This window comes from Elephantulus edwardii, unplaced genomic scaffold (genome assembly GCF_000299155.1).
Source record: "Elephantulus edwardii isolate Elephantulus edwardi_28Jun2011 unplaced genomic scaffold, EleEdw1.0 scaffold00007, whole genome shotgun sequence".
Lineage (NCBI taxonomy): Eukaryota > Metazoa > Chordata > Mammalia > Macroscelidea > Macroscelididae > Elephantulus > Elephantulus edwardii.
Window position 1 is genome coordinate 2,705,695 of NW_006399757.1, and position 15,476 is coordinate 2,721,170.

Genomic DNA, 15,476 nt, shown 5'->3' on the forward strand with positions numbered 1-15,476 from the left:
GAGAGAGAGAGAGAGAATGAGACGCGTGCGCGCGTGTGTATCGTGTTGTTGCTTTTCGTGGAGAGGAGGGTCTCAGTCTGTTTTTAGTGAATGCCAAAGACAACAGAAGCCTCAACAGCTAGCGCTGTGATGTCTGGAGACAATGTGTTCCAATCAGCAGCTGTGGAAAGTGCGCATGTTTTGGAGATGAGGTCGGCGACAGACTCCCTTGTTCCCCACCTCCCCGCCCCCTGGGGTCCAGCCCCAACGAGTGTGGAATTGAACACTGTTATTGGAATGTGAAGTCAAAGCGGGAGTTGGAGGATGGAGGACGAAAGCAAGAAGTGAAGGAAGTAAATACTAATTTCCACATACCAAAAATTTACCCTTTGGGAAAAGACAGGGAAATGTGCAGCGAGCGCTTCTTTGTCACTATCGCCAGTATCTTGAAGACCCTAGCATGTAAGGATGCTCCTTGACGCGTTGTTTCCTCAGCGGTTAGTGGAGAAAGACGATGGTTCATGCACTTCAAAGATTCTATAGCAACTTAAAAAAAAAATCAATCTTAAACACAAAGACCTTAAGGACCTCTAAATCCTCACTGTTTCCCTCAAAGAAAAGTTGGACAGTCTTCTGTTTACTGTTCTCACCTTCTTGGAAGGTATTGGAGAGGAGCATCTGCCTAGTGTCTGCCTAGTGGCCGGAGGCTCCCGCCGAAGCAGAAGTTTCCACGTATTACTTAGCATTTTTCCAGGACAGAATGGGAACGCGAGTAGAAGAGGATGGAAGTCGTTTGGAGACGTCAGACGATGTCCCCGGATTTCCCCTTCTCAGCTTCTAGGGCGTAGCACCCTGACCCCAGTCTCTACTTCCCAGGTCTGGGTTCCTGTCACCTTTATTTTCTGACCCAAGACATCTCGGCTCACCTGCGAAAGGAGAAAGGCTCAAGAATGAAAACACTTGGGACATGAGGTCCAGAGTTTGCTTTTTATGACGTGTCACTCTGCTCTATTTGTGATACAGCTTGGAGCTTAGAAATGGAACATAAACTGCTCTCTCACTCTCCAGTTTCCATTTTTCTCCAACAGGTAGTTCTGGGAGAGGTGGTCCTGATTGGGGACCGACTTTTCACAGGAGATCTGGGGTCTGGGAACTCCAGGTATCCAGGATGTCAGATATCCAGGATGGGACACTTTGACCTCTATCTAGTTTCCCCTACCCTCAAACCCAAGAAGAAAGTGCTGCTTTAGTTGTGTCTGAGTGTTGGTTTGGCCTTGCTCTTGCAAGAGCCCTTTGGGCCCAAAATAAAGGCCAACAAGGAGAGCTGGGGTGTCTGGAAGTCGGAGCAGGACGCCAACCTGGCACTCCAAAATTGCCACGTGTGCAACTACTCTCTGCCTCTCTGTCTGGACTTCCTAAGATCACTATTGTTTTGCGAGTAACTGCCTCTTGGGCGCGCTCAACAAAACCTGGAGGTGAGGGTCACAGCGGCCTGAGAGAGGCCCTGGACTTCTGCTCAGAGGCGGACGTGCGAGCAAACAGAGGCTGTGCTACCCGCCCACCCTGACCTCGCGCTGTCCATTTGACTGCAACTGCTTGTCTTCCTGTTCCAGGTTGTGGGCTTGTGTGGTGGGCGGGAAAGCATGGCCAATTCCTGGCAACTTGCTGGCTTAGGTTCTGCTCTCAAGACGTTCTCAGTGTCCATCGAGTCACCTTCCACATACCCTATCGTTTTATTAAACCTTCCCTAATCAATGCCAGGGATGATGACCCAAAGCTCCTCCCAGCGGAGGAAGTGGGACAAGGACCCCACACCCACTTTCTGTCAGAGGTTTAAAAGTTAAACTGGGAGGAAAAGAAGGTCAATACAGATACTGCTAAACAGGGTGGTCCTTCCTAGCAATTCCATCAGACCTTGCCCAGAAGGCATATTCCCGCCAAGATGGATTGGAAGGAAGCTCCAGCTTTCCAAAACTGAGAAGTTTGGAGTCCAGTTGAACACAATGTGACAATATTCAGTTAGTTCTACACTTCACTAAGTTTCACTTTTTTATTCCTTATCTCAAAAAGTTAGTCTCTCTCATATTTTACAGAATACAAGGGGTGGGTTGGGAGGGGAGACTTTTAACTCCTTTGCTTCCATTTCCGAAGCGTCATCACCTTGGCTCACTCAGCAGATTTGGCCACTTTGCCCGTGCATGTCGCTGAGAGGTTTCATTCTGGGCATGTCTCTAAGGGGACCAAGTCCTTTATTTTATTGACTTGGTTCGGCTTCATTTCCAGGTTAAGGTCCCCTTCCCTCCCCCTTTATTCCAGGACAGCTGAGGAGAGCGAGCAGTAAGTGAAAGAGAGTTGGAGTGTGCATCCCATTTCACAATATGATCGTTTGTGGTTCTGTGCACCACCCACCCCGGGCTCCCACTGCACCTCTGCGGGGGACCCCGCGCGCAGGGCCACGGCCTCGCGCTGCGCTTGCAGGGTTGTCCTGAGACTTAGAACGCCAGCTTTGTTTCAAAACCAGCAGGCGCGAAACTGTTGCATCTTTCAAAATCCACTGACAGACCCATCTGGTGGAGAAGCAGCCCCGTGCCGCCAAACTCCTCCAGGACTGTCCTTCCCACTGCGACGTGTAGAAAGAATGTCATTTTATCTTTTAGTAGTCGAAGTCTGCGAAGGGGGTGGGCGGCGGAGGTGGGGGAAAACCCTAAGGAGAAGCACAAGTCTTTACCATGAGCGCCACCCAGTGTCCGCGAGGCAAAGCGCGCAAACGACAACTATTCGTGAACTTCTTGGCCTAAAGACGGTTCACTGAGTTCGAACCTCCTGCTTAGTGACTTTCCTATTCTTTGTTTCTAGTAGCTATCACTCTTTGTGCCACATCTTGTTTTCATCTTTTCCGTTTACTTTTCACAAGATCCACACTCTCCTCCTTCTTCCAGGAGATCGCAAGTCTTCTTGGACAATTCTCTAGGGAATCAATCTCTGGGCAATTTCCCCATTTGGGAGAAGAGGTCCATTTTCAAACCAATGCTGAAGAAGTAGGCCATCGACTAGCTAGATGAGATGCTCCAGAGGCTTCTAAGCATTCACTAGTTCTTGAGCTTGCAGGAAGAGCTCCAGGGAACGGTGGGGCACATATCCTTTCAATAGCTGCAATAACTCGTTTCTTTTACCTCTGGTCCATCTGGAAGTCTATTTATTCAGAGATATCATAAAAGTAGAGTATCTTTTCTTCTGGGATTGAAGCTCAGGAGAATCAATATCTCCTCCACTGAAGGGTCAGCTGTGAGTCTTTTCTGCCACAGGGCAATGAACAGTGTTAGCAATGTGGAAGCTAAGTATCATTTTTTAGAACATTGTGCACAAACTATTGTAATCCTGATTTTAAAAGAAAAGACCCCATGCCATTTATTAAAATCTTATTTGAAAACTTTATATAAAGAATCTTTCTTACTTTCTTCTGTGAGTGCAATAGCTGTCTTTAAAAAGCCTTGTTTTGGTGCCATGGTTTATTTTACCTTTTTTTCTTCAGTGCTTTGCCCATTAATTTTCCTTATTTGTCCAGTGAAAAATGCTTTCAGGGCAGCTCACTGTTATTATGTTCTTATTGATCACACTCCATCTAAGGCACATGGCATCCCAGAAATCTCAAAGCACACACAAAGCTGGTTGAGTCTCTTATTTTGTGGAGACAGGTCTGAGTAATCAGTGTACTTAGAACAGTGCTGCAGCCATCTTTGAGTTAAGGCACTAAGACCATTGAATGCCTCTAGAAAGTTAGAAAATGAATAGAGATAAACAGAAGCAGCAGCAATATCTGAGTTGTGGTGTCAGAGAAAAGTGCTGGATATCCCATGAACTTCCAAAAAAAAACACAACTAATATGTCTTGGAAAAGGTACAACCTGGGTGGTCCTTGGAGGCAAAGTATATGTAACTTTGGCTCATATATTTTGGGCATGTTGGTAGAAGGTGTCAGTCTGTGGAAAAGGACATCAGCTTGGAAAGGCGAAAGGTCACTAAAGGAGTTAGATGGACTGACTGTAATAGGGGGCCTGAGTGAGTCAGAGATGATGAGTATGGTGCAGAATTGGGCAAGGTTCAGATCCATTGTTCATAGGGTTGAAATGAGTCATAACTGACTCTACAGCACTTAACAACAACATTCAGCCCTGAAAAATTCCCCTAGAATTTTATGTGGAAAAGACACAATCTCATAAATTATGATAAGATCAAAGGGCAGGAGATTATCAAAAGATAATTGGTTTTGTATGAAACCAGTATAAAATTTTTTAAAAAGAGAGAATGGTGAAGGATTTTAGAAAGTATCACAAATTGTTGGCTTTGATAATCCATCTGAATGGTCTGTATGTCTCCAGACAGAGGCCCAGATAATACTGGCTTGCACCTGGCATTCAGAAGTGGTTTGTTCTCTACATTCACAAAATGTAGGTTTAGGTTCAACGTTCTTCTCAGCATGTGTGAGGCTGAAATGAACTAACAATATCCAAGCCAAAATGTTTAGGATGCTATATGATTTGACAGTGAGATTACCTGAGGAGTGAGGCAAGAGAAAGGCAACTGCAAGGACAAATCGAAAGAAGGAAACCTCTTATACTGAAATTAATTACGATGACCCCTTTCTCTCAAAAAAAATTGTGTTTGGAGTTAAAGAACATCTTTGAAAGACTAATCTCAAAGGACTCACTACTAGGCAATTATAGAAATAGTCTGAATAAATTAAAAGTCCCCAGAGAGGAAAACTATTTTCCACTTAATTCAAATAGAATAGGATTTTTCAGCTTATTTCCAAACGATAGGACAGATCATAGACTTCTACACGTTATGTTTTTATAATTAAGATATTAAAATGTGTTTATTCAGTTAGCTTAAACATAACTACTACAAAAAGGCCTTAAGTAGGCACTCAAATCCATTCTCTATGAGACGAATTTAATATACCACAGCTGAAAACACTTCAAGTTCATCTAAGTAGGAAGTAAATGAGATTATATTATTATATGTCTTTGCAAACTGAAGTTGGAGCGTATTCTTCATTCTCAATTCAGATCTCATGGTCTTGAAAGGGATGTTTAACTATGATTCTGTTTATAAAACCTTTTATTCTTCTTAAAGATATACAAATATTCCAATTTTTAAAAATTACCACTTGTAGCGTTAAGAGAAAAGTAACTAGCAGATAGGAATATAGGGAAATTATCCAGCTCTGGTGAGGAAATAGCAAGAGTGAAGTTTAGGTTATCTATTAATACCATTCTAATTCTAAAACTGAGCTCTGATGGGCAAGGAGCTGTGCTGCTGCCAACCCAAAGGCAAGCGGTACAAAGCTACCGATTGCTCCATGGGAGAAAGATAGTCAATCTCCTCCTCTGTGATTTACAGCTTCTAAAAACTCACTGGAGAAGCAGTTATGAGTTGATGGTAATAAATGGTTTTTTTCACTCCCAAATCAATTTTTAATTTTAAAGTTCAATCAATCTACTGCCTCTTTTGACCTGAAAAGACTGTATGCAAAGATGTTAAAACAAAGCAAAGCAAAACAAACTATCAGATTTCTAATGTCAAATCCAATGAGTTCTGTTGGCGCAGCAGTTAAGCAATTTGCTCACCAAAAGGTCAATGGTTCTAACCCATCAGACAGTCTGCGGGAGAAACATGAGGCAGTCTAGTTCAGTAAAAATGCATAATCTGGGGGGCGGGGATGCATTGTCTGGGAAACCCTCTGAGGCAGTTAGATTCTGTGCTATAACTGTTTTTGTTGAATACTTTGGAGTTGTACTGACTCATTGCTGACTCTCTGGCAGGTGGGTTTAGAAACAATGAGTTGCGCAGAAGATCAACCATCTTTCTTGCAGAAAGCAGCTGATGGATTTAACTGCAGATCATTGGGTTAGCCACATAGTTCCTATCACTAGGCCACCAAATCTCCTACAGCGTCCCTTTGGAGTTGGAATCAACATGAGGACAGTGGGTTTAGTTTTGTTTTTTAAATGTCGAATACATTCAGATTTCAAACATGGTGAGTTCTAATAGTTACCTTCCTAGCAAGAACATGGAAACAGACCAAATATCTAACCACAATTGAACGGATTGAGAAATCATGGTATATTCACACGATGGAATACTACACAGCACGCAGGAGCAATGATTTTGTAAATCACTACCTAACTTGGGAGGGACTGGAGGGCATTATGCTATATGAACTAACTCAGTTCCGTAAGGACAAATATTGTATTAAACCATTATTTTAGAAAGAGTATGAGGATGCAAGGGAGCTGAGGGTGGGAGCAGTGGGGCGAGGATGGGTGGGGATGGGTTTGGTTAATCATAGGGTCACATAATTTGATGGGTGGAGGGAGGAGTGAGTGAAGCAAATGGGAAAGATCCAATGTGAAAAATAATGTATACAAACTTTGTAAATAAACCAGTATAAATAAAAAAGAACAAACTCAACTCCTGAACCAAAAGTTAATAAGGTAAAAGGAAAGTTAACTTCTAATCTATATGTATATACATATACACGGACAGGTAGTGTTGTTTATATGTATTTTTGTACTCTGGCTTAGTGATGCTATTTTAATATATTAAAACAAATGTCAAGAAAATAAAAAAATCCTTTCCGTAGAGTTGTGTTTACTACCTCATACCTTTCATAATGGGGAAAAAAAAACACCAACCCAACAACAAAACACAACCAAGACAGGCAATCCCAGCCTGCGATAAGAGGTTTCCCTACTGTGTCATAGAGCATAATCAGGCAAAGGCATCGTGTCCACCTGGATGCACATCCCTCTCTGCTCCTGCAGAAGAAAATAAAGCAACAGAAAGGTAGAGCCAATAGCTTTCCAAGTGAAGTACAGCTGATACAGCAATGGAGTCACTTTTCAAGAGTATGGACAGAAAAGTACCTTACTTGCACTAAGAATCTCAGTAATGATTGACCATAATAGTCCATAGGGCTTTTAAGCTAAATTTTCCTTTTTCACTATTAAGTCTTGATTTTTCTTCTTCACTGTAGCAGGTTTTTGGATGATGCATGCAGCAAAGTATTACATATATACATACAAGTACGTGTGTGTGCTGCATACACACTCATGCTGTCGGGGCAGAACCATTGCATAGCTGACCCTCCTGCTGATTTTTGTTCTTGTTGCTATGTGCCATCGACTCATTTGTGACTCATGACGACCCTATGTACAAGAGCCCTAAACGCTGTTCTATCCTGTGCCAACCTCGCTGTCTCAAACACATTCATTCCCACCACTCCACTCACAGAATCGATCCATCTCATCGAGGGTCTTCCTCTCCTGTGCCGTCCCTGCACTCTCCCAAACATGATGTTCCTCTCCAAGGACCAGTCCCTCTTTGCAACATGCCCAAAGTATGTCAGACGAGGCTTCAGAATCCTTGACTCCAAGGAATACTCTGGCTTCACCTTTTCCAGGACAAATCTGTTTGTTTTCCTAGCAGTCCATGGTATTCTCAATACTCTTCTCCAGCACCACGACTCAAAGGCATCAATTCTCTTTCTATCATTCCTATTCACTGTCCAACTCTCCGACACATAGCACATAATTGCAAAGACTGGATCAGGTGCACCTTAGTCTCCGGCCTGACATCGTTTCTCTTTAGTTCTCTTGAGAGTACTGTCCCTCACAGCTGACTTTCCCAGTGCAATTTGTCTCCTGATTTCCTGGCTGCTGTTACCAAGAGTGTTGACTGTGGAGCCAAGTGAACTAAAACTGTTAACTATCTCAATCTCTACACCATCCATACTGATGCTGCCAATTGGCCCAGTGCTGAGAATCTTTGTTTTCTTGACATTGAGCTTCAATCCATATTGAAGACTGCAGTCCTTGACCTTCTGCAGCAAGCGCTTCAGGTCCTCTTCAATTTCAGCAAGCAGGGTTGTGTCATCTGCATAACGCAGGTTGTTGATGATTCTTCCACCAATCCTGATGCCACATTTCTCCTCGTACAGCCCAGCATTTTGGATGATCTGTTCTGCATACAGATTGAAAAGGTATGGAGACAAAATACATCCCTGACGGAGCCCTTTCTTGATTTTGAACCATCCAGTGTCTCCCTGCTCTGTTCTGAGCATTGCTTCTTGGTCCAAGTATCGGTTTTACATTAGCACGATCTGTAAATCACGTAAGAGGAGTTCATCCATCTTTCTTCCATGGAACAGCTGGTAGATTTGAATCACAAAATAAATATATTGTTGTATCTAGTCTCATAGTCCTGGGTACATAGCCCAATGCACCCAATTGTATGCATTTGCACAATTCCCCATCGATAGATACATATATTTTTTTTGTTTGTTTACTTAGGAAATTGGAAAAAAAAAGTTGCCTTATGCTGCTGCAATTTTTCAACAGAACTCACTTTTCAGGCAAACTATACTATCTATCAGACAGATATGACTGTTAACCTAAAATGGGAACTTGGAGTTATTTGAAATATATCATAGAAGGTCCAGTTGTCTGTGGAGCCATCAAGGGAAAGGGTATTCACTATGACATTTTAGACTTAGCTAACCACTGACTTTATACAAATACTGTATTACACTATTTTCCTGAGCAAGGCAAAGGTATTACACAGTAAATCACAGATAATAAATGCAAAGTTAACTGTGTTCATGTACGGAAAATACAGAATGCATCATTTATTCCTGAATGTTCTCATCACTCTCTTTGCTCCTGATTTGCGTCTCTCATTGCTTCAGGGCTGTACTGTTTTACAGCCTTTTCACACTTGCTGTTTAAGAGATTCAGACACTCTCAGGATCATGTTATAGAGTAACTGTGCTAGGTCTATGGTAGTTAATGTATACAGTAAACTTTGAGAGGATGGGTGGGGTATTTTAGCACTGAGAGATAGGTGAACCAAAGAGAAAGTAATTTTTACCATGGTGGAAAAAAATTATTAACAGAATTACTGCAGATGATAGTTAAGCAGGCATAGAACTTGGGAGAGTATGTGATGATTAAAACAGGTTTGTACTTATCCCTTAAGAAGACAATAGAAGAGATTAGAGAATAAATAGGCAGAGAAATGGAAAGCAAAAAGGTAGATACAGAGCTAGACATTAATAACCACCAGGCTCTTTTGGATTTAGAATAATCATTGATGGGCTTTTAGGAGAAAGCACTTGCTTGTCTAAGAATTGTCTCTTTTGGGGGAACACCTAACAAACATTGGGATAACTATTGTAGTAGGTTTTAATGATGGTTCTCTTCTTTGTTATTTTTTTTATTAGAGTCATTAAAATCTAACTTCATCCTGCATCACAGTTAAGGGGAAACGTTCTCTAAAGTCTTCTTATAAGTTATTTGATTCTATTTCTCTTCATGGTCCTATAGTGAGTTTTATAGACCTTTTTAAGTGGCTTTTCTAGAAAGGAATTCACATATAATTCACATCTACTTTCTCAGTAGCCTTGAGAAGTAGCTATGTCAGACTATTATGGGTGGTCCTCAACTTTTATATATTTACCTTTTATTGAACCTGAACTTGCTCATATTCCACATTGGCAACCCTATCCTACACTTTATAAATGGGTTTGAGCAGTGTGGCAGTGACATTGCCTGCCAGCCATAGGACTTTGAAGGTTGGTATGCATGGTGCCAAGTGTCCCATTCAGTCCAACTGGGCCTGTGAATATCTGGGCACAGAAGTGCTGTTTTATGCATAACAGCCACTAGAGACTTTTTCTCCCTGCTTATCCTAATCCCTGTTCTCTATTTACAAACATCTTGCAATTTTCAGGAGTCCTCTGTAAGGAGTCATCATGTTAACCCAAAGGCCATGTCTCTCTGGGCATTTGAATCTACCTACAATTCCTTGGGAAAAGGAGAGACAATCTCCTTCCTTGTGATTTGCAGCTTCAGAAATCCAATGGAAAGTCAGCTATGGCTTGGTTCTGATTCAACAGCAATGAGTTTCTACAGTTTTTCTGCTCTCTGTGCACATAGAAGATTAAATGTGGGCTTTACTTAACTGTCCACCTCAGTCTCTGTAGGTTAGTAAGACTCCAGTAATGAGATATCTGATTCAGTTCTCTTGTGCTCATAGAAGGGAAGCTCCCACTTAACCTGTCTTCCAGGTGGTTTAGTCAGAAGAAGGTGGTACAAGCTGGAACCACGGTTGATAAGCACAAATGAACCAGCTACAATGGATTCCAGAGCATAGTTACTTCATGTGTTCAGAGAAGAAGCCACAGGGCTTTCAAAGGCTGTGATCTTTTGGAAGTAGGTAGCCAGGTCTTTCTTCCAAGGCATCTCTGGGTAGATTCAGTTAGAATTCTTTCAGTGAGTAGCCAAACATTTAATAATTTGAACCATCCAAAGACTTCCTGAATAATGGGTAGGGATATTGGATTTGTTTGGCTCTTTGGGAACGGATATCTGCTGTCAGATGCAAATGCGTGTCACTGGATGTCCATAGTACATTCTGTGAAATAGATGTTTTGTGATTTGGACATTGTGTGAACAACAATGATGAAGATAAAACAACAATGATGAATAAGATAAAAACCTTGTAGGAACCTACTTTCAGTTGGTTTTGTTGCTGCTGCTAGAGCTGCTGTCAGAGTTTGGAGGACTGGGCAGCAGCATTGGCAGGAGCTAAGAAGGTGGTGGCAGGAGCAAGAAGCCAGTGAGGAGGGCACAGAGCCTGCTCATCCATGCCCATTGTCCTGTCATCTGAGCAGCAGCTTCTGCCACTGTCTGCCTGGCAGCTAGTTCACACCCAGAGCCGTGCCTGAGACATCATCTACATCTCACACAGTGCTGTAATAGTCTGTCTTGGTCTGGGGTCTTTAAAACCATGTGTTGTTCATTGCTGTCAAGTTGCAACTGACTCAGAGCTGACCCTTCGGAAGGTTTTTAGAGGCTATAAATCACACAAGAGGAGATTGTTCCTCTTCCTCCCACAGAGCAGCCAATGGATTTGAACTACTTACCTTCGAATTGGCAGCATAAGTTCTTATCCATTTAGGTCACTAGAACGCCCCTTAAAACCATTTTAAAAAACACCACATCACCCCAAACAAACAACATTTATTGCTGATCCACCATTGGGTTTCTGGAGCTATAAATTGTATGAGAGGAAAGATTGTCTCTGTCTCCTTCAGCTTCTGGCAGATTTGAACTGCTGAAAAGATGTGTCCTCTGGGTTAGCAACACAATGACCTACAGATTACGCTACCAGAGCTCCCTTTTAATACCCAAAAGTCATTGCGGTACAGTTGATTCCAACTTATAACAAACCCCTATGACAGGATAGAATTGTCCCTTAAGGTGACCAAGATTTTAACTCTTTAAAGAAGTTGACTGCCACATTTTTCTTGTAACTTGTGGGGTTGAACTACTGACATTTTGATTAATAGTAACCTGGACATAACCATTAAAACACTAGGACTTTAAAGCCATAGGAGGAAAAAATAAAGGAAAATGGTTTTCCCTTTTAAAAAGCAAACAAGCAAACAAACTTTATGAAGCCACAGATACATAAATATATATATATATATACTGTCTGACATTGAAGGTTTAGATATTAGTGATACATTTCTTTTATTAGTACATTTATTTGGCAGATTTATAAACTGAGGCCGAAGGAGTCCACTTTTGCAATAAAACTGTGATCCCTCTCTTCAGTATTAAACTTCTTTTCTAAAGCCCCAGAGTGTTCTCATGCAATTTAATGCTTGTTGTTATGTGCTCTTGGGTTGCTGTGGCTGATAACAGCCCTATGTATAATAGCTCTGAATCATGCCCTGTCCTGAGCCAATCTCCCTGACTCCTATACACCTTCCTCCATTGTCCTACTCACTGTATCAATTTATCTCATCCAGAGTCTTCGTCTTCTGCTCGGTCCCTCCACCCTTCTGAGCATGATGTCTTTTTCCAAGGATTGGTCCTTTCTGGTCACATGCCCAAAGTAGGTGAGACAGAGCTTCAAAATCCTAGCCTTCAAGGGAAAAGTTGGTTTTCACCTTCTCCAAGACAGATCGGTTTATTTTCTTGGCAATCCATGGTATGTTCAAGACTCTTCTCCAACTCAAAGGTGTCAATTCTTCTGTCATCCTTATTCATTGTCCAGCTCTCTGACGCATAGTGAGTAATTGCAAAGACCATGGCCTGGATCATGCACATCTTGGTCTCTGACTGATATCGTTGCTTCTCAGTATTCTGTCAGCAGATTTACAGAATGCAATTCGTCTTTTGATTTCCTGACTGCTGGTGTTAAGAGTGTTGATTGTGGAGTCGAGCAAGCTGTAATTGTTAACAACCTCAATCTCTTCTCCTTCTATCATGGTGCTAGCAGTTTGTCCAGTGGTGAGATTCTCTGTCTTCTTTATGCTGAGCTTAAATCCATATTGAAGACTACAGTCCTTGACCTTCTGCAGCAAGGATTTCAGGTCCTCCTCAGTTTCAGCAAACAAGGTTGTGTCATCTGCATAATGTAAGTTGTTGTTGAGTCTTCCTCCAATCCTGATGCCACATTCCTCCTCATAAAGCCTAGCCTCTCGAATGATCTGTTCGGGAGGCTTACCCTCACAATATTCTTCAGGTAAGTAGGTCAGCGAGAAGCTTGATTTCTTAACTTCCTATTTTATTGATATCCATTATATAATCTGTGTGTTAATCTCTAAAATTAGTAGAAATTTGTCCACATTTTTCTATACACACACATTTGCCATAAACTGAAGCAAGTTAGCTACTCTTTCAGTATTAAAAAAAAATTAACATCTAACAGGCTTTTATCCTCTGCCATCAGCCAGTTCTAACTCAAGTTGTTGTTGTCATTGTTGCCTACCATTGAGTCATCTGCAATTCATAGTGACTCTATGTCCAATAGCTTTCAAGCCTGCCCTATCATGAGCCAGTCTCACTGTCTCTGACACACCTACCCCCATTAACCCAGTTACTGTGTCAATCCATCCCATCTGGAGTCTTCCTCTCCTGTGCTGTCCCTCCACCCTTCTGAGCATGATGTTTTTGTTCCAAGAACTGATCTCTTCTCACCACATGCCTAAGACATATGAGACAGAGCTTCAAAATCCCTGCCTCCAAGGAGAAACTAACTTGGTTTTACCCTTTCCAATACAGATCTGTTTGTTCTCTTGGTGGTTCATAGTATGTTCAAGAATCTTCTCCAACACCATGACTCATCAATTCTTCTTCTGTCATCCTTAGTCATTTGTCCAGCTCTCTGATTCATAGCAACTAATTGTTACCAACCTCAATTTCTTCTCCATCTATCATGGTGCTGCCAACTGGCCAAATGGTGAGAATATTGGTTTTCCTTTTGTTGAGCTTGAATCCATATTGAAGATCACAGCTCTTGACCTTCTGTAGAAAGTGCTTCAGGTCCTCCTCAGTTTCAGCAAAGTTGTATCATCTGCATAATGCAGTTTGTTGATGAATCTTGCTCCAGTTCTAATGCCACATTTCTCCTCATAAAGTCCAGGCTCCTGAATGATCTGTTCTACAAAGAGATTGGAAAGGTATGAAGAGAGGATACATTCTTTCCTGATGTTTTTTTAATTTTTAATTTTTTTTCCTTTCTTGATTTTGGGTGTTTTGAGTTTGTTTCCCCTCTCCCCCTCAATTTAATTGATCACAATACTTTTTCCTCCTTTCTAATTGTGATGTTAAGAAAGTTTACAAAAAAGTTGGATTTTCATTCATTCATTGTTGCCATGAATTGTTTCCTTGCTCTCTTCTGACCACTGTATCCTGGTCCAAGTACAGGTTTCACATGAACACGATCAAGTGTTCAGAGATTCCTGTTGTTCTCAAGGTTAGCCCACAGTTTGTTGTGATACTTACAGTCAAATGTCTTTGCACAGTCAATGAAACACAGATAGACATGCCTTTGTTACTCTTTGCTTTAAGCCAAGATCCATCTGACATTGGCGATAATTTCTCTTCTAAATACAGCTTTTATTTCTGCTGGTTCACTGTTGATTTACTGTTTCAGTCATTTTTGGATAATCTTCGCTAGGATTTTGCTCACGTGTGATATTGTTCAATAATGTCCGTACTCCGTTGGCTCACCTGTTTTTAGAAGGAGAATAGTGACCATTTATGGAGTTTCTGAATTTAAATCATTCTGGGAAGAGATTAGTCATCTTTCTTGCTCAGAGTAACTGGTCAATTTGAACTTCTGACCTTTTGGTTAGAAGTTCAATGCATAACATATCACCAGGACTTCTCTGTGGTAAAGGTTTGGTGTATACACTTTCATTTAATCACTGTAGTAGCCATTGCTAACTTCTCTTATTTTAAAAAGAAACTGAGAGTTCTTTTTTTTTTAAAAAAAAAAAACTCACTTATTTATAACACCATGACTAGTGATTTTACTGCATGGAAAGTCTAATTTTAAAATCAGAAACTCTATGCCCTATAGAAAACAAAACTATAGAATCAAGGTTTTAAATTATCGGAAACAATACTTTTTCTGTTGCCCGTTTTTGCATTTAGATTCAGAAATATGATAAATTATGTGTCTTTTCATTGTAATGGTTTGCTTATAATAAATACCAACACTTTTCCTTCAGTGAGTCTTACTTTTCTTTAGAATGTAGTTGTTGGATACTATGATCCACATATGAGGAGACTGGACAGAAATTATTCTCTGTATCAGTGTTGGACTGTAGGCAGAAAGTTTAGTGATTCAAACCTACCTAGCAGTTTCTCTATAGAAAGATCTGGTAATCTGCTTCTATCAAGATTATAACCAGGAAATCCCGATAGGACAAATCTACTCTGTTATGTAGGGTCACTATGAAAGAGCATCAACTTGCTGGCATGTACCTAACAACAAGTTGCAGAGGACATCCTAAGAATTGAAGCAAGGAAAATTGAAGAAAGATGTTCCAATAGAGAGACTAATTCTTCTCATGTTAAATGTCTATAAGCAACTAATAATAAAGTCACATAAAATTTAGCAGATTCAGATTCTGTTGCATTATTTTCATCTTTTCTTCTTCACTTTTACATTCAGATATGTGTGTATTATATATTTCTCTATAGATTATGCTGGTAAACTTTTCGTACTGTTGCTTATGTGTACGGCCACTATATAATTTGTTGTTCAAACTGGGCACTTTTAAATGTCAAAAGATGTGGGAACAATTGCAAAAAGACAAAAAGAATAAACTGGAATGGTCCTTAATCTGACATAGCACATTGTTAACTAAAAGGATTACAGGTTCGAACCCACCAAGTGCTTTGAAGGAAAAAGATGTATAATCTCATCTTATAAAGATTTATAGGCCCCAAAACCTGATAGAGAGTAATTATGTATCAGAATTGATTTGATGGTGGTTGGTGGTGCTGTTATGTGCTGTCAAGTTACCTGTGATTCATAGCGACCCTAGGTATAACAGCCCTAAACTTTGTTCTATTCTGCACCAATCTCACCGTCTCCGACACACCCACCTCCATTACCCCAGTCACTGAGTCA

At 41.0% G+C, this 15,476-nt stretch overlaps 1 pseudogene; it reads right to left on the minus strand.

The window, feature by feature from the left end:
• Nucleotides 1-2,471: 2,471 nt before the first annotated feature.
• LOC102843174 overlaps nt 2,472-15,476 on the minus strand; it is a 69,050-nt pseudogene continuing 56,045 nt past the window's right edge.